Genomic DNA, 9,604 nt, shown 5'->3' with positions numbered 1-9,604 from the left:
CTACTGTTTGGTTGTCGCAAAGGACCGAGATGCGTTTGCGTTCCCAATGCTGTCCCCAGATATGACATGCTACGGCAATGGGGTAAATTTCAAATAGAGCGGACGACAAGTTGTGTCTTGGGAAGGAGGGAGGAAACCCCCAAAACCCACGGATGGGGCAGCATCCGTGAAGAACTGCAAGGAATCAGAGGAATGAACCAGGTCTTCGTAGAAGAAAGTGACGCCGTTCCAGTGATCGAGCAGATGAGACCAGAAACGCAGGTCGGATTGGCACCCTTCATCAAGCGATATTTTATCGTGTAAATTTGGAACGGAGGTTGCTGTCTCCAAAAGACGGGAGATAAAAGAGCGTCCTTGAGGAATGACGCGCATTGCGAAGTTAAGGTGACCGAGGAGAGAGAGTAGCTGCTGCTTGGTGATGTTTTTGAAGGCGCAGTATGTTTTTGCGATGTCGCGGATGCGCTGTAATTTTTCTAATGGGAGGGACGCTTTCATTTGGATGGAATTTAGCGTGATGCCAAGGAATTCCAGACTTGTGTCTGGGCCTATTGTTTTTTCCTCTGACAGAGGAACGCCGAGGGATTGAAAGCAGCATTTAAGTTTGAAGAGGGACGCGCCTGAGCTGTCTTGAGGAGGATCTATAAGAAGGAAATCATCCAGTAGATGGAGAACAGTTGGAACTCTGACTCTGTTAAGCAGAATCCAGCACAATGCCTCAGACAGTTGGTTAAAGATGCTTGGGCTACTCCTACCACCAAAAGTTAGGCGTACCGCAAAGTAAAACTTGGATTTCCATCGGATGCCAAGCAGGTTCCACTGCGAGGGATGTATGGGGATGATTTTGAAAGCGTCAATGATGTCTGCTTTGGAAAGCCAGGCTCCTTTCCCTGCGAACTTTATTAATTTTATTGCGTTGTCGACTGTGGCGTAATTGAGAGAAAATGGCTCTGGTGGAATGAGACTATTTACGCTTGCGAAGGGGCCGGAGCGGGGAGCTGAGAGATCAAAAATTAATCTCTTTTTTCCCGAATATTTTCTTGTGGCTATGCCTATGGGGTTTGAGCGAAACACGGAGAATGGAGATGACTGAAAGGGACCGATAATGTAGCCCTTTTTCACTTCTTTCTCGAGCAACTGAGAAACTATTTCTGGTTCATTTACGGCGAACTGGAGATTTTTTTTTGCCACGTATGTAACTGTGGGAGAAGACAGGACCCCCACTCGGAAGCCCTGACAAAGTCCTGTGATTAAATAATTTACAAATACAGAGTCGGGGTGAGAAGACAATTCTGCTGCTAGATATTGGATGTTAATTGGTGTGGAGGGATGAGTGTTCAAAAGAGCTTTGAACCACGACGTTTCTGCATCTGAGGTGGGTTCCGGAATGAGTTCGGGCGTCTGGGACAGACGGACTTGGGATGAGCGTCTTTGCAGTAGCTGCAAATGTGGAGAAAGTGGCAGTTGGGAAATGTACACACACTTAAGTTGAATTTATGGCAAATTGGTGGCTGGTTGAATTGATGCACCTGGTGGCCTGGGCTGTCGGTACGCTGAGAGGAGGATGGAAGGGGAATGTTGTTTTGGAACGGCACAGAAGGACATAAGAGGTATGTGTGACCCGTATTGCAGCAGGAATTACATGCAATTGCTTGAGCGCCTCCATGAGGAGTAATTCTGTATCTAATTCGGACCAATTAAGACGAACATTATATTGCGCTATATACAGCGCGGCTTTGCTGGAGAAGGCTTTGTGGTAATTATAAAATATGTTCTTCCCATATCTTAAATTTAAATCGCCGATTAACATCAGGTACGCGTCTAGTTCTTGTCTCCTTTCGGGGTAGACGGAGCAGATGGTGTCGCGGTAGATGCTAAAGGCAATGAGAAATTGTCAGATTGTTAAGTCTCTGATTAGACGCGGATCCGTGGTTTTGAAAACGGCGGTGATGTTTTCTCCTGTGGCAATGGTTTTATCGCACTCCGGCGATGGCAGAATGAGGCTGACTAAATTGATGTCTTTTCCTTGTAATATTTTTAATCTGAGACGTGCCGAAATATTAGCTGACTGAGGAATGTATGGCCTACCTACAGACGGTGCCGGGACGGCTGAGGCCAGAGTGTGTTGAATGGTTTCGCTGGGCAGAAAGGACGTGTGCGTGGCTAGTTGCGCTAAAGAGACTTGCGGGGCGCTGATGTTTGCTGAGTAGGAAGCGAGGTTTGAGGTGTTTTCGAGGGTCTCCAGCCGGGTATCGATGTTCTGCAAGGTGGTGGCCAGGGACTGCAAGGTGGTTGTCAGAATGTTACCTGGAGCTGGAATGGGTGCAGAAGCGCAAGATCGGGTAGATATGTTACTTATCTTTATGGCAGGGGCCTTGGATGAAGCCGCTTTCCTGGTTCTTTTGCGGCCACGAACAGGCGCGGCAGAGAAATCGGCTGGGGTAGTTGGATCGTGCCCTGGGTGGGAACTGGGACCGGGTTGGAGAGAAGCGCAGTCTGCTAGCTCGCGAAGCTGAGATGGAACCAGGCCTGGAGCTGGCATGATGCCGTGATCTTGTAGCTGAGCGATGAGAAGGTCAGCCTCGTCTGTGAGGGATTCGTTGCGTCTGGCTAGACGAAGGCTCTTGCGCCGACTGCCCGAGGAGTTGGAGGCGATCTCCTGGAGCAGATCCGTGTTAGGATCAAAAACCTCCTGGGGATCGTCGTTGTCGGAGTCCGACATGAAGATGATCAACAAGTATATAGTGAGGAATTTAGCGTGCTATAAGCGATCACTGAATGCTGTTGTGAGAGTCACTGAATGACGGCTGACTGCGGAAGAGAGGAGAAGGGATTTTTAAAGTTTGACAGCTTGCTGAATGATTGGCTAGAAGAGACTGCACAGACCCAATTGGATATTTAGGAACGCCCACGATCAGCTGATCAGTATGCAGGTTAAGCCCACGATCAGCTGATCAGTATGCAGGTTAAGCCCACGATCAGCTGATCAGCATGCAGTTTAAGTCTTCCTGACTGAACTTACGCTTGAGCTTCATTATACATTGTTCAATCTCCCTCAAACTACATATGTGTAACAACAGCCCCCCCCCCCCCCCCCCCCCCCCCCCCCCAAAGACATTCATTCAGGGATGGGCATGACAAAATAGCCGAATAGCGCCCCCTAAAGAGCAGCCCTCGCACCACGATTGACCGACATGTACAAAAATCGGTAGTGACATGTTACTTTTCATAACGAACAAAATACTCACTTAGATCAAACAGGAAATTGGCCATTTTGAATTAAGTGGCCATTTTTGACCATTTACACATTTGCACAAACTCCTACAGCTTTCATCAGATCAACTTTAAATTCTGGGAGTGTCATCTCAACTCCATGGAGATTAAAACTAACTCAAAGTTTTAGTGTATTGACTCAGTCACAGCGTCACCTACTGCTGAAAGGGAATGACATGTTTTACACATGCTTTACAATATACAGCTCAAATGAGCTCAGACAAGTCATATGACCATGGTCAGAATTGTGACATTTCCTCAAACCGTGTAAACATTGAGGTCCGGCGAAGGTTTATTCTTCACCAAAGGAGACGAAGTTGTCATAACTCCACTGTGCATTGTCCAATCAGCACCAAACCTCTTTCACATGATCAGAGTCTTGCCCTGATCAGAGAACAAGAACATGGCTGCCATGAATATTGCTGTCACCACCCATAAACCCATCCAGATTCCAGACAGCAGTCCCACATCCCTTGCTAACATTCTCAACTCCTTTTACACCAGGTTTGAGACAGACAACTCCGCCCAGCTTGAGGTGGCAACAGCCTCACTCAAACCTGTTGACCCTGATCTTCAACACAGCAGATGTGGTGAGAGCCCACAAGAGAACCAGAGAGAACAGCTCCACTGGCCCAGAAAACATCAGTGGTCGTGCCCTGAGGTATTGTGCTGAGCAGCTAGGGTGCTTGTTTCAGATCCTGTTCCAGAGCTCTATGGACAGCAGCACAGTCCCCCAGCTATGGAAACACTCCACTGTCATCCTGATCCCCAAGAAAAGCACCAACAAAGCTCTGAATGACCTCAGACCTCTGGCTCTCACTTCCCTCATGATGAAGGCCATAGAGCAGGGGTCGGCAACCTTTTTGACAATAAGTGCCAATGTGAAATTTTCTTGTTAATTAGTGTGCCATATCAACATTTTTTTATATTAAGTTTTATTATTGAACCACATTAATATTTCCAACAGACATGTCATTTTATTCCATCCATATTGGCTATATATAGAACAACACTTTAAAGAAACATGTTTATCTCATTATGATTGCAATAATAAGTTTGTCATTATCCCCACCAACCACACTCATATTCAGAATTGCGAAAGCTTGCTTCAGTCGCATGGTTTTTGGCAGTGGCAAAGACTTTGAGAGTTTGCTTCTCATACCTGGACACTGCACGTTTGATTGATTCTCCCTTGTCTGCCTGATCCTTGAAACTTCTTTCTCAAAGTGGCGCTTAACACCAGACGTTCGGCACACAACATTTTCAAAACATAACGTGCACACAGCATGGTCCTTAAGAAAAACAAAGCCATAGTCTTCTGCCCATGAGGGCTGAAATGCCCGTGTCTTCGTTTTTTTAGCTAGCGGGCATGCCATCACCAATACACATGAACGGCTGCACTTCATGGAGATTCATGTGGGGAAATGCGAGCAGCGCCGGCTGGGAGGCTTCTTTGCATAATTTGAATAATTTGCATACCGACCAGACACAGGCGTCGTCAATGCTAAATATTACATCATGGACACCTCCGTCAGACTCCTACTTGCAGATGTCTCCTCTGCATTTAACACCCTGCAGCTTCACATCCTGGCTGACAACCAACTTATCCTGTGGATACTGGACTTTCTCACCAACAGATAAAAGAGAGTCCTGGTCAACAACATCCTATCCAATCTCCATTTCAACTCCACTGGCTCCCCTCAAGGCTGTGTGCTCTCCCCACTGCTCTTCATCCTCTACACAGACGACTGCAGATCCACACAGACCAACTGTCACCTGGTTTAGTATGCCGACAACACAGTTCTCGTCTCTGCTATCACAGCACCACGGACCAGGGGTCTCATTTATAACCGTTGCGTACAAGCAAAAAGGGGCCTGAAACGTGCGTAAGCCACTTCTCACGCAAACGTTGGGATTTATAAAAACAAACTTGACGGGAAAATTTGCGTATTTCCACGCAAATTCTGACCCATGCGTACGAACGTTTCGGAGACGGGAAAGTGGCGATGCAGACGTGAGGTGGTGAATTGAAGCCAGATTATTGATCCACTTCATCATTACCATTAAAATAAATAAGTTATTTGTGCTGGCGCAACATAAGCACCCTTTAATCTTAAAAGATATAAAACAACTTCAAGCAGATTACGCATGCACATGTACTACAATAAAATAGCATTACAGTGTTGCTGAATATTTAAAATTTATAGTTTTATGGTTTAGTAGGACTGTAGTTTACTATTTTTATTTTAATATTTTTTTGTGTATAAAATCGCTGGAGTGAACATGACTGTGCTCCCAGGCGCACGGAGCGCAGGGATCGCACAGACAAACTTGGCAAGGTGTGATCAATTTGTCAGATTGTAAACCTATAAATACTGCAGTCACAGTCGTGTGTGATGATGGATGATGGATGCACTGGCTCTATTGGAGGCTAACAGGCGAATTAGGAGGGAACGTGTGTTTAGGAACCACACAGATCTCTTGGCCCATGATGATGACTGGCTAATCAGCCGATTTAGATTCCCGAGAGCTGTGCCCTTGGATCTATGTGCTGAGCTGGGTCCAGCATTAGAGAGACCGACCCGACGTACCCGTGCCATCCCGGTGCCAACACAACTATTAACCACTCTGGGGTTTCTGGCAACTGGCTCTTATCAGCGGGAATTAGCCGACAGGTATGTGTTTGATATGATAGAAAATATATAATATTTTCCTTTCCGCCAAAGCCCCTTTTGAGAATAATATAATTATGTTAAATTCTATAGGTCGGGGATATCACAGTCATCCCTGAGTGTTGTGATGTCTGCAGTTTTGGATGGCATTATTAAATCAACTGCTCAATACATCAAGTTCCCTTACACTGTGGGAGAACAGGCAAACATTAAAAGGCAATTTGCAGCACTGTCTGGTTTCCCAAATGTAATCGGCGCAATTGACTGCACTAATATTGCTATAAGGGCTCCATCAGAGAACGAGTATGTGTATGTAAACAGAAAATAAGTGCACACAATAAACATTCAAATGATATGTGACTCAGACTTGGTCCTGACAAATGTGGTGGTACGGTGGCCTGGCTATACACATGATTCGTTTATCCTGGCACATAGCAGTGTGGGGAGAAGACTGCAGACAGGTGCAGTGCGTGATGGCTGGCTTCTTGGTAATGTTAACAACGTATTGTATTAAATGTTACCTTTTAACCCTGTTGTATAATGATTCTCCACTATTACCTGCAGGTGACAGTGGCTATCCCCTCAGGCGCTGGCTCCTCACTCCCTTTCAAAATCCTCAGAGCGCAGAGGAAATGCACTACAATGAGGCACACACGCGAGCGCGTTCAGTTGTGGAGCGTGCCATCGGACTCCTGAAGTGCCGATGGTGGTGCCTTGATGCCTCAGGTGGCAGGCTTCTGTACAACCCCCCCAAAGTGTGCAACATAATCAGGGCATGTGCAGTTCTGCACAACATATCCCAAATAGTTGGTCCTCCCCTTAATCCTGACCTCAAACCCCCCCCCCCCCCCCCCCCCCCCCCCACCAAATGATGACCCTGTCCCACTGCCCCCTCCCCGACAGGAAGCCTACCACTTGGGAGCGAGGATACGAGAGGATGTGATGCGGTGTTTGTGAAAATACAAACAAATGCAAAGGTTCACTTTTTTACAAGTTCTTTTAATGAAGTTGAAATGTCACACAACACCATTCTGATCTCTTTCAGCTCGTCTGTTACACAATTCATTGCACTAATTGTCTACCTGTGTCTGCAGCACAGCATCGGTCAGCACGTGCCCAGAGGTGCCATGCGCACAGGACACACTGTTGCCAGGGACTGGCTGCCGCTCTGCAGCTGCCTCCTCCCTGGGGGCTTCCAAGCCGGGGGCATCCTCTCCACCTACTGCCCCCATCGACTCTGGAGGAACAGAAACATAATTATCGTACTTTAACACAAGTGTAATTCCTCATTTAATAAAAAAATCGAATTGTTGTCTGAGATCCCAGCCATGTCGGTGTCACCCTCCTTTTCAGACACAATGCCACTCAAACTGGTTTCCCAGAGAATCAAGGCCATCCTTAGCTCCACCGGTGAAAGCTCGGGTGTGCCCTGGCCCCCACCAGTAGCAGTCACACTCAGGCGGTGTGAAGCGATTCTCCGCTTTGTCTCCACTTTGAAGTCAGACCACTTTTTTTTATTTCAGCCACCGTCCTGTCCGTGGAACTTACTGCATTTACAGCAGCAGTTACACAGTGCCACTCTGTGCATTTTCTTTTGTTAGTGATCCCGGTGCTGTGGCTTCCAAACAAAATGTTTTTTCGTACCGCTACCTCACACACAAGCACCTCTATTTCAGCGTCAGTAAAATTGCGTTTATTGGTTTTTCTCTGTAATACTTTACCTACCATGATTCTCCGTACAAATCCATCGATCAGCAGGTTAATTTATATGCTTCAGCATTCATGCCGTGCTTTGCATTGAACATTTATGGTTGACAGGCACTAATGTAGGCACTAATGTAGGCACTAATGTAGTGGTGACCTGACAGTCACCACTACATTAGTGCCTGGCAGCAGGTGGATCCTTTAGGGCCTGGTAAATCTCATCTCCTGGGCAAGGTTGAGCTTCAAACCAACGAAAGGAAGAAAGGGGAAGTGGTGAAGAAATTCAGCTTCTGTGTGCATGGCATTGCAATAGCATCTATCACTGAGAAACCAGTCACTAGCCTAGGTAAGGTCTTGACTGTAGGCTCAGGGACACAGCGTCAATCCAATCAACTATCACGAAGCTCGAAGGCTGTCTGCAGTAGACAAGTCTGGCTTAGCCGGCAGGTTAAAGGCTGGGGTGTACCAGCATGGTATCTTTCCCTGTATCCTCTGGCCTTTACTGGTGTACGAGGTTACAATGTCTATAATAGAGACCCTGGAGAGAAAGATCAGCTGCTACCTCCGCAGATGGCTGGGTCTGCCACACAGTCTCAGCAGTGCAGTGCTGTACGGCAGGAGCAACAAACTCCAGCTTCCCATCAGCAGCCTGGAGGAGGAGTTCAGGGTCTCCCGCACAAGAGAGGAACTAGTTTACAGAGACTCCAGAGTGGCATCGGTGGGCATTGTGGTGCGGACAGGCAGATAGTGGAGAGTTCAAGAGGGGCTGGAGCTGGCAGAGTCTCGGCTGAGACACAAAGCTCTGTTAGGCACGGTGGCAATGGGGCGTGCTGGGCTGGAAGCCATCCCACAGTCTCAATAAGACAAGGCCCACGGCAAGGAGAGATGCCATCTAGTCTTGGAGGAGGTGCAAGCAGCTGTCGAGGAGGTGACGACCAGTAGGATGCTGAGCATGCGGCACCAGGGGGCAGGGGCAAGGTGGGAAGGAGTGCTGGAGAGGAAGCTGACCTGGACCGACATCTGGCAGGCAGAACCAAAGCGAGTCAAGTTCATGGTCCAAGCTGCGAAAAGGAGAGCTATCAAGTCCACCACAGACGCTGCAGAGAGATGGATTTGGATTAAAAGGTCTGAAATGTGGGCCATTGCTGCTGGGACACAAGCCGGGGTCTGATCAAGCCTGGCTGGGTTGCCTGAGTGAGGGTGTCTGATGTTGTGAGACCCGAAACACCCGATGACCTCAGCAAACATCACTACAGTATTTATAGTTTTCACAGCCGTTTTCCTGTTCACCATCCTTTTACAGTCATATACACTACTCTCACTTTATAATTTTAGCAAAGCCCGGCTAGACACACACGGAACGAGCGCTCCTCGCCACTAGCCGAGTGAGAGCCAGGCGGAGTGCGGGGGCTCCACTGGCCAAGTGGTAGTCCGCAAAGGCCGGCTAGATGCACAAGGAGCAAGCGCTCCTCCTACTCTTAAACGTACAGATGGTGTCTGCCTCCCAAACTGAAAGTGGGAGATGATTCCACAGGAGAGGAGCTTGATAGCTAAAAGCTCTGGCTCCTACTCTACTTTTAGAGACTTTAGGGACGACAAGTAAGCCTGAATTCTGGGAGCGCAGTGCTCTAGTGGGGTGATAAGGTACTATCAGCTCTTTGAGGTGTAATGGCGCCATATTATTAAGGGCCTTGAAGGTGAGGAGGACAATTTTAAATTATATTGTAGATTTAACCGGAAGCCAGTGTAGCGAATCTAATACAGGAGAAATGTGGTCTCTTTTCTTGGTTCTTGTCAGGACACATGCTGCAGCATTTTGGAAAAGCTGCAGAGTCCTTAACGACTTACTGCTAGAGCCTGATAATAAGGAATTACAATAATCAAGTCTGGATGTAACAAAGGCGTGGACTAGCTTTTCTGCATCTTTTTGAGAAAGGACATGTCTGATTTTTTATATA

Source organism: Hippoglossus hippoglossus, chromosome 7 (genome assembly GCF_009819705.1).
Source record: "Hippoglossus hippoglossus isolate fHipHip1 chromosome 7, fHipHip1.pri, whole genome shotgun sequence".
NCBI classification, from domain to species: domain Eukaryota; kingdom Metazoa; phylum Chordata; class Actinopteri; order Pleuronectiformes; family Pleuronectidae; genus Hippoglossus; species Hippoglossus hippoglossus.
Note: the sequence above shows the minus strand (reverse complement) of the source record.